Source organism: Vombatus ursinus, unplaced genomic scaffold, assembly GCF_900497805.2.
Source record: "Vombatus ursinus unplaced genomic scaffold, bare-nosed wombat genome assembly UNPS02014784.1, whole genome shotgun sequence".
Lineage (NCBI taxonomy): Eukaryota > Metazoa > Chordata > Mammalia > Diprotodontia > Vombatidae > Vombatus > Vombatus ursinus.
In genome coordinates, this window is record NW_020954562.1 from 12,220,246 (window position 1) to 12,236,842 (window position 16,597).

General features: G+C 37.4%; 1 protein-coding gene across 4 annotated transcripts in view; it reads left to right on the plus strand.

The window, feature by feature from the left end:
• FAM160A1 (family with sequence similarity 160 member A1) overlaps positions 1–16,597 on the plus strand; it is a 360,382-nt gene that overhangs the window by 178,038 nt on the left and 165,747 nt on the right. The gene's annotated exons all lie outside the window — the stretch shown is intronic.

The window sequence follows — 16,597 nt, forward strand, 5'->3', positions numbered from 1 at the left end:
CCATCAAAACCCAACAATGACCAAATGAGTCTTGGGCTGGGGCCTATTTTTGGCCACTCAGTGAGAGCTGGAGTGATTTGGGTTTGAGGCATGGTCAAGTACCCCATTTGAATCCCAGTGGGCTTTATCAAAGCCTGGGTTTCCAAGGCTATATTTCAAGAAATCATAAATTAAACTACATGGGATAAAAGAGTCAATTGTCTCAGTTTTTTTTAAATAATAGAATAAATTGGTAGGGAAGGGACAAAAGAAATCTAGCCTGTATACCCCCAGAAATCTTGCGATCAAAATTTATGTTCCTTTGGGCAGAGCACCCACAGATAAGGCTATGCTTTTTTGTAGTCAACAAACAAAAAGCCAATGGGATCTTATATTCTCTACATTTTCCACAGGTAAGGTGGTAAAGAAGGAGTCTGTTAAATTTATGTTAGAAGTCTGCTTGTTCCTAACTAATACTGTCATCCAGAATGACCTCAGTTTATCTATCATAAAGATTTTATAAAGATGAGAGAATTGGCATTTAGGTTAGTAGTTGTTGACGTTTTCTTGGTCACTTTTCTTTTAATTAGTAGAGTCTGAGATTTTCTTCCCCCAAGACTCTGATATCCTCCCTTTCTTTAGGTGCCTCATAAATTTAATCCCTCAATGCTTCCACAACTTTATTGCCTCCAGCGTGAATCACCACTATATACACTTGATTCATCTGACTACATTTCCCATCTTTACTCTCTCCCTTTATAAAACCCTTCCATTTCTGCTTCCTTTGTAAACACCTCAGAGACTAAGATGGTAGGGTCAAAGTGTGATGGTTCCACCATCTTTGATAGACAGAACATATTGTTGTTATAATTTTTGCAAATCTTTTCCATTTTTCTTCTGCTTGGAATCTTTCTGTTTTCATCCTTGTCCCCCATCAGAATGACCTTGCTTAGTTAGATATTTCGCCAACTTTATATTGCTTTGGCCTTCCCCTACTTCCCTCTTCTGTGTGAAATAATATTCCTCATAATCATCCATCATCCTACTTTGTAAGATTTACCAAATCATTGTATGTTCTAACCTGGTGTTGCCTTTGGTAGCCATCTCTCTTCATTTGGCAAGTGAGGCAAATAAAGCCTCTTCTGGACTCTTTTGGTCTCATAGCAATTACTTTAATTTATATCGATTTGAATTCTGGATGAAATTTTTATAGTTGATATCTTTGTCATTTTTGTTGTCTGTTTCTCATTTTTTAATTTTTAATAGCTTATCTAAATAATTTAAGGTTATATCTTTTTAATTGTATTCCACATATTTTTAACTGCTGTTCTTTCTTCTTGCTTATTAAAAATTCTGCTCTTATCTCCGATGAGTCAGTCGTCAGACTGTTCCCAGTTAGTTAACTCCCTTGTCCATGATAAGTTTTTTCCTGCCTGTTAAAATGTAAATGTGAGTTTCAAATATTGTTCATTTAAATATTTTCTAGTTAATCATACCCAGAATTCCTTTTTCTTCTTAATTTTCTCATCATAAATGAGCATTAATTGAGTCCCAACTCTGGGTCTAGGATATTATAGAAATAAGTCTTAGGCACTGTGAGCTGCCAGTTTTCCTGGAAAGACAAGATTCACACACACATTGAATAAGGAAGAAAATTATATAAGGCTCTATAATGGAGTGCCAAGTTGTGTCATGCAGACGTTAGAAGAGTAGTTGGAGATATCACTGAGTTCTGTTACCAGAAATGGGTAAACAGGACAGATATTGTCTTGCTTAATGGCAGCTAGATGGATAGAGCACTGGATCTGGAGTCAAGAAGACCTGAGTTCAAATTTCATCTCAGACACTCACTAGTTGGTATCCCTGGGAAGTCACTTAACCCTTGTTTGCCTCAATTTCCTCAGCTGTAAAATAGGGATAATTAAAAGTGCCTACCTCCCAGGATTGTTGGGAGGATGAAATGATATAATATTTGTAAAGGGCTTAGCACAATGCCTGGCACATAGTTGGTGCTTAATAAATGCTTATTAGAGAAGAGAATAAGGCTTATTCCCCCTTCCTCTTAATATTGAAAAACCACAACTTTCCATTAATATCCCTACCCCAGCCTTGTGCTGGGGGGTAGGTAAGAGGTTGATGCTTCTCAGCCTAGGGTAGGAGTTTGGTAGGGTAGGAGTAAGGTAGGAGTTTGAGGGATCAGGTGTTGTAAAAAGTACACTGGATTTGAAGGCAGAAGACCTAGATTCAGATTATGGCTCTGTTGCTTATTCCTTGTCTGACCTTGTCCAAGGTCAGGGTCTCTGGACCTCAGTTTCCTTATCTGTAAAATGGTGGGGGAGGAGGGAGAAGATTAGATTAGGTGATCTCTAAGTTTTCTTCCTTTTTTTAATTTTTTAATTTTTTTATTAATTTATTTTGATTTATCACCAATCACTTCCATAAGCTTTTGATTTTAAAATTTTTCTCCACCTTTCTCCCTCCTTCCTCCCCAAGATGGCATGCAATCTGATATAGGCTATACTTACACATTTCTATTAAACATATTTTCACATTAGTGATGTTGTAAGGAATAGTTGTAACCAATAGGAGGAACCACCAGAAAGAGGAAACAAAACAAAACAGAAGAGAAAAATAGCAAATAGTATGCTTCGATCTGCATTCAAACTCCATAGTTCTTTCTTTGAATGTGGATAGCATTTTCCATCCTGAGACCTTTGGAGATGTCTTAGATCCTTGTATTGCTGAGAAGGGCTAAGTCTATCAACATTAGTTATTGCACAACATGGCTGTTACTATGTACAATGTTCTCCTGGTTCTGCTTACTTCACTCAGCATCAGACCATACAAATCTTTCCAGGTTTTTCTGAAGTCTGCCTGCTCCTCATTTCTTATAGCACAGTAGTATTCCATTATATTCACATGCCACAACTTGTTCAACCAATCCTCAATTGATGGGCATCCCCTCAATTTCCAATTCTTTGCCATCACAAAAAGAGCTGCTATAAATATTTTTGTACATGTGGGTCCTTTTCCAATTTGTATGATCTCTTTGGGATACAGCTCTAGAAGTGCTATTGCTAGGTCAAAGAGTATGCACGTTTTTATAGCCCTTTGGGCGTAGTTCCAAATTGCTCTCCAAAATGGTTGGATCATTTCACAACTCCACCAACAATGCATTAGTGTTCCAATTTTCCCACATCTTCTCCAACATTTATCATGTTCCCGTTTTGTCATGTTGGCCAATCTGATAGGTGTGATATGGTACCTCAGAGTTGTTTTGATTTGCATTTCTCTAATCAATAGTGATGTAGAGCATTTTTTCATTTGACTATAGATGGCTTTAATTTCTTCGCCTGAGAATTGTCTGTTTATATCCTTTGACCATTTATCAACTGGGGAATGATTTGTATTCTTATAAATTTTGACTTAATTCTCTATATTAAATTCTCTTCTAAATCTAAAACTGTTTCCCATGACTTGGATGATGTTTGGAAACTTGAAGCCCAGGAAGCAGATAACAAAAAGAAGGTTGGAGTTGGAACAAGAAGGGAATCAGCTCAAAACTAGCAGAAAAGGCAAAAGAAAAAAATCAAACAAGTAGTCTGAAAATTGGGAACTGAAAGATGGAATGCATGGAACCTGTTCATGATGAAGACAAATTATTAGAGATGAGGAGCTCCTGCCAGTTCTCTGTTGATGGAAAACTGGTATGTCCTCATCAATACCTACCTTAGTGTCATGCCACTGGGTACCCTAAATGTGTGTATATGAGACCAATTTTCTTAACTCTATCTGAAAAATTAAACATGAAAACAAATTTTAGAAATGAATTTCATTTTTTCATTCAAACATTTAGTGAGCAATGCTGTATGCAAGGCATTGTAATCCATCAGTACCATGAGGAATACAAAGATGATAAGACATAAGTCTCACTTTCTTGGAACTGACAGTCGTGGAGCTCTGATAGGGGAGAGAGTATATTTTAAAACTCTTTTAGCTCTAAATCCAAAGACTTTTCAATTTTTAACAAATGATGAATTCTTATCCCCAAACTTAAGTCTTTACACTTGTCAAATACAAGATTACTGTATTTATTTGCTGCTGTAAATTGTATGTCTACTCTGTTCTATCAATCTACATTTCTGTTGCTTAGCCGGTATCATGTAGTTTTGATAATTACTGCCTTATAATATAGTTTAAAAACTGGTACTGCTAAACCTCCTTCCTTTACATTTTTTATTACTTCCTTTAATATTCTTGGCTTTTTGTTCTTCTAAATGAATTTTGTTATTATTTTCTCTAATTCAGTAAAATAATCTTTTGGTAATTTAATGACTTTTAAAATATTTTTTGAGGAGGTGCTTCAACTGTGCCCTTCTGCACTTAAAACTTTGCCTCCTCCTTCTTACCCTCCTCCTTCCAACCCTGGAGAAATATCTGCTCAAGCTTTGCTGTTCTGGCTGGTGAACTGCATAGCAGAGGGTCACATCTAGGCTTCACTTCAATCATGATTCTACTTTGTCCCTTCCTCCTCACCAGAGGATTTGTACCTTCACCCAACCCACCCCCTCCTAATCCTTTTATGTATTGTCTTCTCTTATTAAAATGTAAGCTCCTAGGAGGCAGGGACTGTCTTGCTTGCTTGTATTTGTCTCCCCAGCACTTAGCATGAGGTCTAGCATGTAGTAAATGCTTCATAGATTCTCTGTTTCTGTTGCTGTCTCTTTTTCTTTTCTCTCTCATCTTATGTATGTAAATAACTATAATAATAAGGGAGAACGTGCTAAAGGGTATAGACAAAGATCTGTGAGGATCTCAAGGAAAGAGGGAAAGAATACTTCTAACCAGGTAGATGGGCAGAGGGGGACTTCATGGAGAAGACTCTAATGGACCTTGACCTTGAAAGTTAGGTAGGAATTACCTGGGCTGAGTTGGGATTGGTGGTGATGTTGTAGGCAAAGGGCAGTGTGTGAGGTATTATATTTATTCAGGAGATAACAGGGAACTATTGAAAAAGCCATCTAATAATTAGCATCTTATTTTGCCTTTTTCTATTTATAATACATATTACGTAGTTGTACACTAAAACCTAATGAGCTCCATATTGATTATGAATGATATTAACACGTTGGATCACAACCCAAGGAGGTGATTAGGATGGTGAATGACTGGAGATCTTGCCATATCAGAAATGGTTGAACAAAGTAGACATGTTTGCTTAAAGAAAGAAAGATTTGGGTTGGAGCAGAGAGGCATGATGGATAATAATCCCTGTGGTAATTATAAAAAAACAAAGGCAGGAGGAGCTAGGGAGTGCATCACCACTGATTGGTGGATATTTGTGGTTTTCTGCTTAGTAATGAGCTTGGGAGTTAAGCCAATGTTATGCCCAAACATAAGTTTGTGTATTGATCATGTCTTGGTCACAATATTCTTGTTTTGGTTTTCATAGGTCATAGTATCTTAAGTTTTGACTCAATGTTTAGGTTATGATTTAGTATCTAAGTTAACGATTTGTAACAGATCACCATGTTTGGGTTTCCACTTTTCACAGAGTTTAAGTTTTTATGACTTTTCACTTATTACTATATTTTAGGGCTTTTTCCCAAATTGAACCCTACACTGGGCATTACGAGTGTGTGAGTAGAGAGATGAGGAGGTACATGAGAGATGTTAGGAAGGTACAAACAGGATTGGTAACAGATGGGCATTTGGGGTGAGAGAGAAATTAAAGATAACACAGGTTGTGGGGCTGGGTGACTAGGGAAAAGAGTGCTTCTCTTGATAGTAGCAAGGAAGTTAGGAAGGAGGGACCATTTTGGGGGAAAATAATGAATTCTGTTTGGGCCATGTTGAATGTCTTCTGGTCCCTCTTTTTGACAAAGTCTCCAAGGACAAAGGACTTATTTGTATACTTTGTGCATTTTAGGCTTAGTAGAATTGAATTTTAACATGGCATAGTGGAAAAACTTATTCCCTTTAAACAATCTATATTTCAGCCATATTAGCCTATTTGTTGTTTGCTCTGTGTTCCATCCCATCTTCTACTTTGATGACTTTGTACTGACTCCCATCCATTATTGGAAGACATTCCCTCCTTATTGCTGCTTTATATAATTCATAGCTCTTTTTGAGGCTCAACTCAGGTACCACATCCTATGCAAAGACTTTCCTGGTCTTCACAGTTGTTAGTACTCTCCACTTCCTGAAATTATTTTGTATTTATTTGTTCGTGAAAAGGTTTTATCTTCCAAGTAGAATATAAGCTTCTGAGGACAGGGATAGAAATTTCCATTGCGGGATTTGCTCTAGTAATTTTCTCCTTATTGGCAGAAATTTGCTTTGTTTATAGCAATAAAGAGAGATAAAAGAGAAGGTAATTACATTATCTCTTTAGATAGATACCCATTAGATAGGTCTCCCATTTTTTCTTGTTCTATGCTATTATTTTGAGCATATAAAACCATTATATACAATCTGTACCCAAATCTCAGGTTCTCAGTTATATAATTTTTGGGGGGGTCTGCCTTTGAACATTCTAACAGCCTAGTGTTCAGACAAGAAAGTTATTTTTCAGTGGTTTATGATTTCTTTTTTTAGAGAGAGAAATTCTCTTCTTCAAGTTTCCATGAATGGAGCTCTCAGGCGTAAAAATAAAACTGGCTTTCATGGGAATTCTGCACATCTATAGGCCCAAAAAGCTTATTAGTGGGAGCTTATAATAGAGAGTTATGTCCTAAGATTTCAAATTTCAGAACAGTTCAACTAAAAAGAACAGGAGATAGAATGGGTAGAAACATCTGGGAATATACCATAATCATGTTATATCAAATCACATTTGGTGTCTGTGTATGTGTTTGTATATTTACTTATATGCCTAATTTTAAAAAAAATGACCTAGTTTTCTAGATGTAACAGTAAATCACATTAGGATTTTTACTTGGGTCCAGGGGGAAAAATGTGAGTAGGGTATCAAAGCAACTATTTTTTGTGCCCAGGTATACTTGAATAAATGAATGAATGAATGAAAACATAGGTATTGATTAAGAACTTACTTGCCGGGCATGGTACTAAGTGCTGAGACTACAAATACAAGAGCAATGACAATCCCTGCCCTCGAGATGCTTATATTCTAATGGGGGAAACAGCACACATAAGGGAATAATAATAGCCAGTGAGGAGTTGTTTGATCTGCAAAGTTCTTGGGATGGCAACTGGGGCCATAGAGAAGTAGATGAATACATCCCATCAGTGAATAATGATTGAGTTGATTTGGTTGTGGTTCTTCGTTCCAGGACTGGGGGGGATTGGAGAAGATAGGAAAGAATACTTGTACTCTGGTAAGAAATTAACACTGATGTGTGAAACACCAGCTTCCCATTGTGTCTAATATAAAAAACAGAATCCTTAGTTTGGCATTTAAAGCCCTCTACAAATGGGGCTTAAACGCAATGCAGTGGAACAGATAGAGCATCCTGGAGTCAGGAAGACCCAAGGTCCAAGTCCTATTTTTCTCTTCACACAAATCGCTAGAATTGTAGATGTAAAACTGGAGCTGATTTTGTCCTGCTTTGGTGGTAGAAGAATTTTCTTCATTGAGAGTTCCCTGTGCCCATGAAATCAGGAGTCTGGTCCAAGAAAACCGACCAAATTTGCCTCCTATCTGCCCTTCTAGTTTTATTGAAGTGTGGTGTGGTGGAAATACCTTATGTAAGTAATAGTCAATGAAATTATGCTCTGTGTGTGTGTGTATGTATGTATGTATGTTAGAGAGGCAATATGGTACAGTGGATAGAGAGCCAGCCTCAAAGCCAGGAAGACCTGAGATCAGGTCCCACTTCAGATACATGCTAGCTTTGTGATCCTGTAGATTTGCATTGATAGAGTTTCCTTACTATAGATGGTTACCCTACACCCTGAAATTGCAGGCCCAATCCCTAGCTATCCTTAATCATGTGTGTGTGTGTGTGTGTGTGTGTGTGTGTGTGTGTGTGTAAGGATGAGGCGAATAATTTATTCAACCCACCCTTCTTGGAGTAGGTGAAAAGATGCCCCGAAAGTCAGTTTCAGCATGAGCCTTAGACTAAGCATGAAAAGTCCTTGAAAGCCATCTGGTGCAGTAAAAGACTGAGGCAGCTCTGTGGCACAGTGGATAGAGCACTAGCCCTAGAGTCAGAAAGACCCAAGTTCAAATCTGGCCTTAGACAGTTATTAGCTGTGTGACCTTGGGTAGTTCACTTAACTACTGATTGCTTTGGTCTCCTCAACTGTAAAATGGGGATAATAACAGCATCTACCTTTCAGGGTTGTGAGGATCAACACAGTAATAATATTTGTAAATTACAGAGCACAGTTGCATAGCACATAGTTGGTACTAAATAAATGCTTATTCCTGCTCCCTCCCCCAGTGATACCAGATAAAAGGTTTGTTCCAGACACGTAACACTTATTAGCTGTGTGACTCTGGGCAAGTCACTTAACTCCAATTGCCTCACTGAAAAAAAACAAAAAAATAAAACAAAAAGTTTGTTCCAATTGGCTAGGAATTTTTTTCTGCACTGTGGGTCCTTTATAAAAGCATTAAGTTAGCTAGAATGGGAGAAATTCTAGAAATTGGAGGAAATACAGCTTTCCATCACATTCCTAAGGAAGAACTTCCTGGAAGTAAAGGAGAACTTCCTTGACCAGATCTTTTTCCCTACCCAATTTTGACCAGAGCAGGACATTGGGAGCATCAAAGGATCCTGAGAAGGGGATAGGGTAATGGCGTTATGTCCTCTGGGAGCTATGGATAGAACCTGACTCAAGATTCAACAAAGAGAGCCCAGCGAAGAAACTCCACCATGCCTAGGGAGAACTTGAGCATTCCACAAATGGGAGAAAATGACTTCCAGTAATCAGGAGCTGTGAGCGACCCCTTTGTTGCTCATGCTTTCTAAGTCTTACCTCATTTTCTTATGAACTGTCTATGTACCTGTGGGAAAAGTATGTACGTGTATTGCTTGTTCTTATAGTATCATCTCGGTAAATACCCCTTTTTAAAAACTAAATTGATTCTCCACTGAGTCTTTGTGGTGGGGTGTAGAAGGGGAGCACACCTATGGGTGTTTGAACTGATGGCCATAGAGAATCACCCCTGACTCCTTGAGGTACTCACTCAAACCCTGAGAAGGAGATGGAGCTGCCAGACTTTGGAGACCCAGTTCATTACCTTTGAAAGAAGGAGTTGGGAGAAGGATGACCTAGAGCTTGCATGGGCTACAATTCTTATGGTTTAGGACCTGTATGACTTTGGGCAAAGCTTTTCCTCTCTGGGCCACAGTTTCCATGTCTAGGAAATGAGAGGGTTGGATTAGATGACCTCTTAATTCCCTTCCAGCAGCAATCTGTGATCTTATGAACCTGCCAGTGCAATCTCCTCTTATTATACCTTTTTTTTTTTTTTTTTTTGGCTTGGCTTTGATTGTTCTGGACTTTCCTTGAGAATTACAGTTGTGATCTTCCTGGGAGTTAAATGAAAGTCCCAGAATATCTGCAAAAAAGGAAAGGGAAAAAAGAGGCAAAGGCTGGTAACAGCAGAATATAGAAAATATATTGGAAAATTTGATGTTCAAGGAAATATGTTCCCATAAATCTCTCATAAATATGGAGAATTGGTCTTTTTCTTTCAGTTTTATGTTACCCTAGAGATATGCCAGTGCCCTAATGCTTTGATAAGATGGGAATAAAATAGAAAGTGGAAAATATCCAGCTCTTTGATCTCTGTCTTTATGCTTTTGTCTTTTATACCATCATTTTAATTTGTAGAATCTCTGGATATCCCTCTCCCCCCTAAGTTCCAGTTTAGATGCTTCCCCATCTTTACCTCTACTTTTTCACCTCAAGATTGAGTGTGTGGGATCTTTTCTGTCAACCATCATTGAGTGAGGTCTTTAGGTATTTTCTTAACTAGTTTGATAGAGGATACATAACCTGGTTACTGACTGGTAGACAGTGGACATTATCTGGATAGGTGAGGTTTTCTTTTATTATAAGCCTCAGAAAGAACTTTTGAGGAAGAATCTTAGAATTCTGGTGCTGGAAAGGAATGTGTTTTCTAGTTTACTGTTGACCTTTAAAGCAAATGAAAATATTCCAGATGGTAGACATTGTTGCCTTTTTCATCCTCATTAAAATAAAATAAAAAACCTTGAAGTTTGCTTAGGCATATGATGTGTAGGGCACTTATCCCAAATAAATTGGAATAAATCCTTTTTAGACTTACAGCCTTTTAAAAATTACCTGTTATCAAATATCATGGCACCACAATCAGGATAAGACAAGATTTAGCAGCTTATACATTAAAGGATCAGAAGGCTTGGAAAATGGTATTCTGGAGGGCTAGGATTACAACCAAGAATTGCCTACCCAACAAAACTGAGTATAATCCTTCAAGGGAAAATATGGAAATTTAATGAAATGAAATTTAGGGCTTTCAAGCATTCCTGTTGAAAAGACCAGAGCTGAATAGGAAATGTGATTTTCAGATACAATGCTCAAGAGAAGCACAAAAAGGTAAACAGGAGAGAGAAATCATAAAGAATTCAGTAAGATTAAACTGTTTACATCTGGGAAAGATAATACTTATAACTACTAAGAACTTTATCATTATTAGGACAGTTAGAAAGAGTATACATAGAGAGAGGGCATGGATCTGAATTGACTATGATGGGATTATATGAAAAAATTAAGGAGTGAGACAGATGCACTGGGGGAGGAGGGTGAATTGAGGGAGGCAGTTGTCAGAAGCAAAACACTTTTGAAGAGGCACAGGGTGAAGAAGAGAGAGAATGAGAAGGATGTACAGGGGAAAAAAAGTAGGATGAAGGAAAATACACAGTAATCATAATTGTGAATGTGAATGAGATGACCTCATCCATAAAAAAAGAAACAGAAAGCATAGTAGATTACATGATTTAGACATAAGAGGTGATACCATAAGCAAATTAGGGGAGCCTGGAATAGTTTACCTGTCAGATCTATGGATAAAGGAAGAATTCATGACCAAACAAGAGCATTACAGAATATAAAATGGGTAATTTTGATTTCATTAAATTTAAAACTTTTTTTGCGCAAATTAAACCAATGCAGTTAAGATTAGAAGGAAAGCAGGAAACCGGGGGGAGGAGGGTGTGGATTTACAGTAAGTTTCGCTAAGGCCTCATTTCTCAAATATATAGAGAACAGAGTCAGATTTCTAAGAATACAAGCCATTCTTCCAATGATAAATGGTCAAAGGATATGAACAGGCAGTTTTCAAAAGAAAAAATCAAAGCTATCTATAGTCATATAAAAATGCTCCACATCGCTGTTGATTAAAGAAATGCAAATTAAATAACTCTGAGGTACCACCTCACATGTATCAGATTGTCTAATATGACAGAAAAGGAAAATGATAAATGTCGTAGGAGATGTGGGAAAATTGGGACACTAATGTACTATTGGAATTGTGAACTGATCCGACCATTCTGGAGAGCAATTTGGAACTATGCCCAAAGGGCTATAAAACTGTGCATACCCTTTGACCCAACAATACCACTACTTAGTCTGTTTGCCAAAGAGATCAAAGGAAAAGGAAAAGGACTTCTGTGTACAAAAATATTTATAGCAGCTCTTTTTGTGCTGACAAAGAACTGGAAATTGAAGGGAAGCCTATCAGTTGGGGAATGGCTGAACAAGTTGTGGTATATGATTGTGATGGAATATTATTATGCTATGAGAAATGTAAGATGTTTTCAGAAAAACCTGGAAAGACTTACATGAACTGATGCTGAGTGAAGTGAGCAGAACCAGGAGAACATTGTACACAATAACAGCCATATTATACAATAATCAGCTGTGAATATCTTAGCTATTCTTGGCAATACAATAATCCAAGACAATTCTGAAGGACTTATGATGAAGAAAGTTATTCACCTCCAGAGAAAGAACTGATGGAGGCTGAATGCATATGGAAGCATTTTTTTTATTTTATTTTTCTTGGATCTTTTTTTTTTTTGGTCTCTGTTTTCTTTTACAGTGTGACTGATATGGAAATATGTATTGCATGACTGCATATGTATAACATACATCAAACTGCTTGCCTTCTCAAGGTAGGGAGGTGGAAGGGAAGGAAAGAATTTAGAATTCAAAATTTTAAAAATGAATTAAAACTTGTTTTTACATGAAATTAAAAAAATATAAAATTACCTATTAAAATGAAAAGTGAAAAGCACTTAACAAAAGATAAAGCCACCTTTCATTTTCTTAGATTGGTGGGGGACTAAAGATATAGAGTAATGCATGCACTGTCAGCTGAAGTCAATATTTTGGCTGCTTTTGCTAAACTGTTTTTCTTTGTTACAAAGGAGAGATTTATGTGTGGGGACTATACTGGCAGATGACTATGGTGTAAGCCAGAGGTGTCAACATGTCAAACACTTCCAAGTGCAGCCCGAACCATGTTAAAATGTAGTTCCTATCTGATTTTAATGAGTTGATGTAGTAATAAAAAAGAAATATGTAAACATGTGCGGTTTTCTAAGTCAGTATGTGCACTGCAGGGATCCTGTCGTATAATTTAGTAGTCCCTATTTCCATCTGAGTTTGACACCAGTGGTATAAACAGTAAAACTTTAACAAACTACTGCAGGTCAGAAATGATAGAATTTCTTTCCTCATAAAAGTATGTTTGCAGAAATTACACACCTTCAAAATGTTCATCTGAAACTTAAGTACTAGAAATAAAATATTGGTATTTTTGGTTAATCCTTTCAGTAAATCCTGAGTTTCTTGCTGCTGCAGGAACTCATCTCTACGATACCAGTTTTCTCTTGATTATGCTTTGTGGCTACCAATCTGGGAACACCACAGGCATCATGTTAGAGTGGAAACAGTGAATTTAGAATCACAGGCAGCAAGCTAGATGGCACAGTGGATACAGTACTTGTCTAGAGTCATAAAGACCACTCTTAGACCTTTACTAGCTATGTGACCCTGGGCAAGCCATTTGACCTCTGTCTTGGTTTCTTCAACTGTAAAATGGGGTTAATCATAGAACTTCATTCCTAGGATTATTGTGAGGATCAAGTGAGATAATATTTGTAAAGCACTTAGCACAGTACCTGGTATAAGCTGCTCCATTAGATTGTAAGCTTCTCGAGGGCAGGTTCTGTCTTTTACTTCTTTTTATATGTTCCGCACTTAGCACAGTATCTGTCACAAATAGACATTTAATAAATATTTACTCAGTGATTAAAACATATTAGGTATTTAATAAATGCTTGTTTCTTTCCTTTCCTTTCTTCCATTCTGACTCTAGTTCTGCCACTTATTTAACTGTTTGAGTAGATAGATCACTTAGCCTCTCTGATGTTGGACTAGAGGATGTTTAAGGTCCTTTCTAGATACAAATCTATGATCCTGTGATCTTATAATAAAAATTAAAACCGTTGGTGACCTTAGTGGTATCAGAGAGAGACATTTTGGCTGTAAATATATTGTGGTAACAGGTCCATTGGAGGCTACTTGATATGTTAATTATTCTGAAAGTTCTCCTTTTCTACATCTCTTTCACTTTAATTATGTCTCTAATTCTTTAAGATGTACACTGTCCTTTCTCAAAATGGGGAAGTATCTTTTTGCCTTTGAAGTTTCTACATAATTCTCTCCTTTTCATCCTTCTCAGAGAGAACAGATTGGTGCTTTATTTTTAAATGTTTCATTGTTATTGGCAGCTTTTGGTTTTAAGAGCACTTATATGCTTTCTTTATAATCATGTTTCCCCCCCCCCCATTGGACAAAAATCTATTTTCTCTTCTTTCCATTCTCACCCCCTTTGGGGACAAAGAAAAAGAAAAGGAAGAGAAAACTCTTGTAATAGATATGCATAGTCAAGCAAAACAAATTCCTGTATTGACCATTTCCAAAAAAATATATACCTCATTAAACATCGTGAGTCTGTCAGTTCTCCGTCAAGAGCATCACCTTCATTTCTAAATACCCCTCCTACCTCCACTATACCCCAGTATATATACTGTATATACCGTATCAATATATACAGTGTATATATACTATATATACTGTATCAATACCCCAGTGAGCCAGCCCTTATAACCAAGAATAAGAAAAGAAAGAGGGAAAAAAATCACTTCAGAAAAAATAACAAACTCATCAGCCCAATGTGTTACATTGTAGGTGTGCCACACATCTTCAGTATCTTACCTGTGAATATAAAGACCTGTAAACCCCTCCCTCCAACCAGTGTTGAATACTGAAGACACTTCAGTTTTTTTGTCTTGTATATTCTACCACTTCTGTGGTAAACTGTTCTGAAATGGAGTTCCATTTGCTGCCATAAAATTATTCATTTTGTTTAGGCGAAATTGACAGTTAAGGCCCATTTTCTCTGTTTTGCTGTCTCTGGAGATGAATGACCAAGCCATTGCCTGCCTTCCAACTACCCTTTGTGTGCTCAGACAGTTTAAAATTGTTTATTTATTTTTTTTTTTAGACTAGCTTGAATTCTTTAAGCCTGTCTCATGGGTCCTATTTTTCAACCCCCTGTAATTATTTTTCTATAGCTGCTTTTCTATGGGTCCTCTCCAAATAGTTCATAGTTCTTTGAAAATGTGACTCACACTGTTCTAAAGAATTTGTAAAGGCCCAACTGAGCTCATGCAAAATCTGTCCTGGCTCTCCTGCTTTTAGATTTGCCTTCACTTTTTGGATAGAGGCAAATTTCTGTTTGATGGAAGGAAAAACCTCTTAACAATTAGAGCTCTCCAAAAATGAAATAAGCCACTTCAGGAGATGGTAGGTTCAGCTTCAGTCAAAGCCTGGATGAGCACCTATTTGTTGGGTACGTTGTAGCTTAGATTGCTTAGTATCAGACTGACTTTTTGTGTCACTGGTGCATGAGGATGTCATAATAATCTGCATTCCAGTCATAGTAACTTGTTCTTTCTCTGTTCTTCTTCTCCATATGTGCCAGCCAGCATCTCCTTGTGTTCCATCTATTAAGTCCACTTTTTAAAAAAATTCTTTAGTTTGACTACTATTTGCTTTTTTTTGATAAACAAAAGTCAACCACCCCCACCCCTGTTTATTCAGGGATCATTTCTCTGAGTTGTAAGTTCACTTAAAATTTGAAATGTCAGTGACTCAGTGTATAGCTGCTGAGTCCATTAGTTCCACTCTGAAATTCATTGATAAACATAGTAAGTAGTATTGGACCCTGGATTCTATGGGATGCCGTTTTATAAATTTGCGAGGTCATTGATGATACTCCTAATTTGTTATTGTTGAGTTGTTTCAGTCATGTCCAACTCTCTGTGACCCCATTTAGGTTTTTTTTTTGGCAAAGATACTGGAAAAGTTTGCCATTTCCTTCTCCAGCTTATTTTACCATTGAGGAAAGTGAGGCAAAAAGGTTTAAGTGACTTGCCTAGGGTCACAGGGCTAGTAAGTATCTGAGGATGGATTTGAACTCAGTTCTTCCTGACTCAGGCCCAGTACTCTATTCACTGAATCACCTAGTTAGGTATTAATCCTGTCATTTTTCAGTCATGTCTAACTCTTCATGACTCCATTTGGGGTTTTCTTGGCAAATAGACTGGAGTGGTTTGTCATTCCCTTCTCCAGCTTATTTTGCAGGTGAGGAAACTGAGACAAACAAGGTTAATTGACTTGCTCAGGGTCACAGAGCTAATAAATGTCTAAGGTCAGATTTGAACTCAGGTCTTCCTAACTCCGGGCCTGGCACTGTATTCATTGACCCACCTAGCTAGGGATTAATCTTAATACTTAACATTAATATAACACTTTACAGAACACTTCACAACAGTTCTGTTGTGAATTTAGTTCTGCAGCCATTTGTTAGTCAATTACCAATGACCATGTTCCAAATGAGAGGAGTTTGACATACCATATAGAGAGCTAGATTGAAGTCTTGCCTCTGACACATGCTGTGTGACCCTGTGCAAGTCATTTGACGTCTTAAAACTGTCTGCAGCTCTCTTTATTAGTTGCAGACTAAGTGTCAACCCATGTTAGTAGAGGGAATTCCTTGTCTGGGAAATTATACTAATGGAGTTGCAGGTGCTAGTTCCTTTCTTTATTCTCTGTCTTAGGCACTAGATGCTGGGCATACAAAGACAAAAAGCAAATAATCACTGCCCTCAAGAAGCTTACCTTTTAGTAGAGGGAAGAGAGATGCACACAGATAAGTAATATAAGGCGTTTTGTTGTTCAAAGTAAATACAAAGTAAGTTGAGAGCGGAACACGTGTTGGCCATGAATAAAGTCTTCCCTGTCAGTATGTGTCAGAAAGGAGACTTGACCCCAGGTCTTCCTAATTCCAAGACTAGCCCTCTAGTCCCTGGGCCACAAAACTTCTCACTTGTTATTTAGCAGGGATGAAAGGGAGTCCTGGACTGATATACATTCATATCTAGGGACACATCGTGATCATTCCTTTATTTGGTTACAAAGGGCATGTGTGAGTTAAGAGGAAACTTGAAGAACTGACAAGAGTGATTCTCTCTCTCTCATGGTTGATTTGTTTGTTCTTTGCCATTTGAGACACTGTGCTTAGAAACTG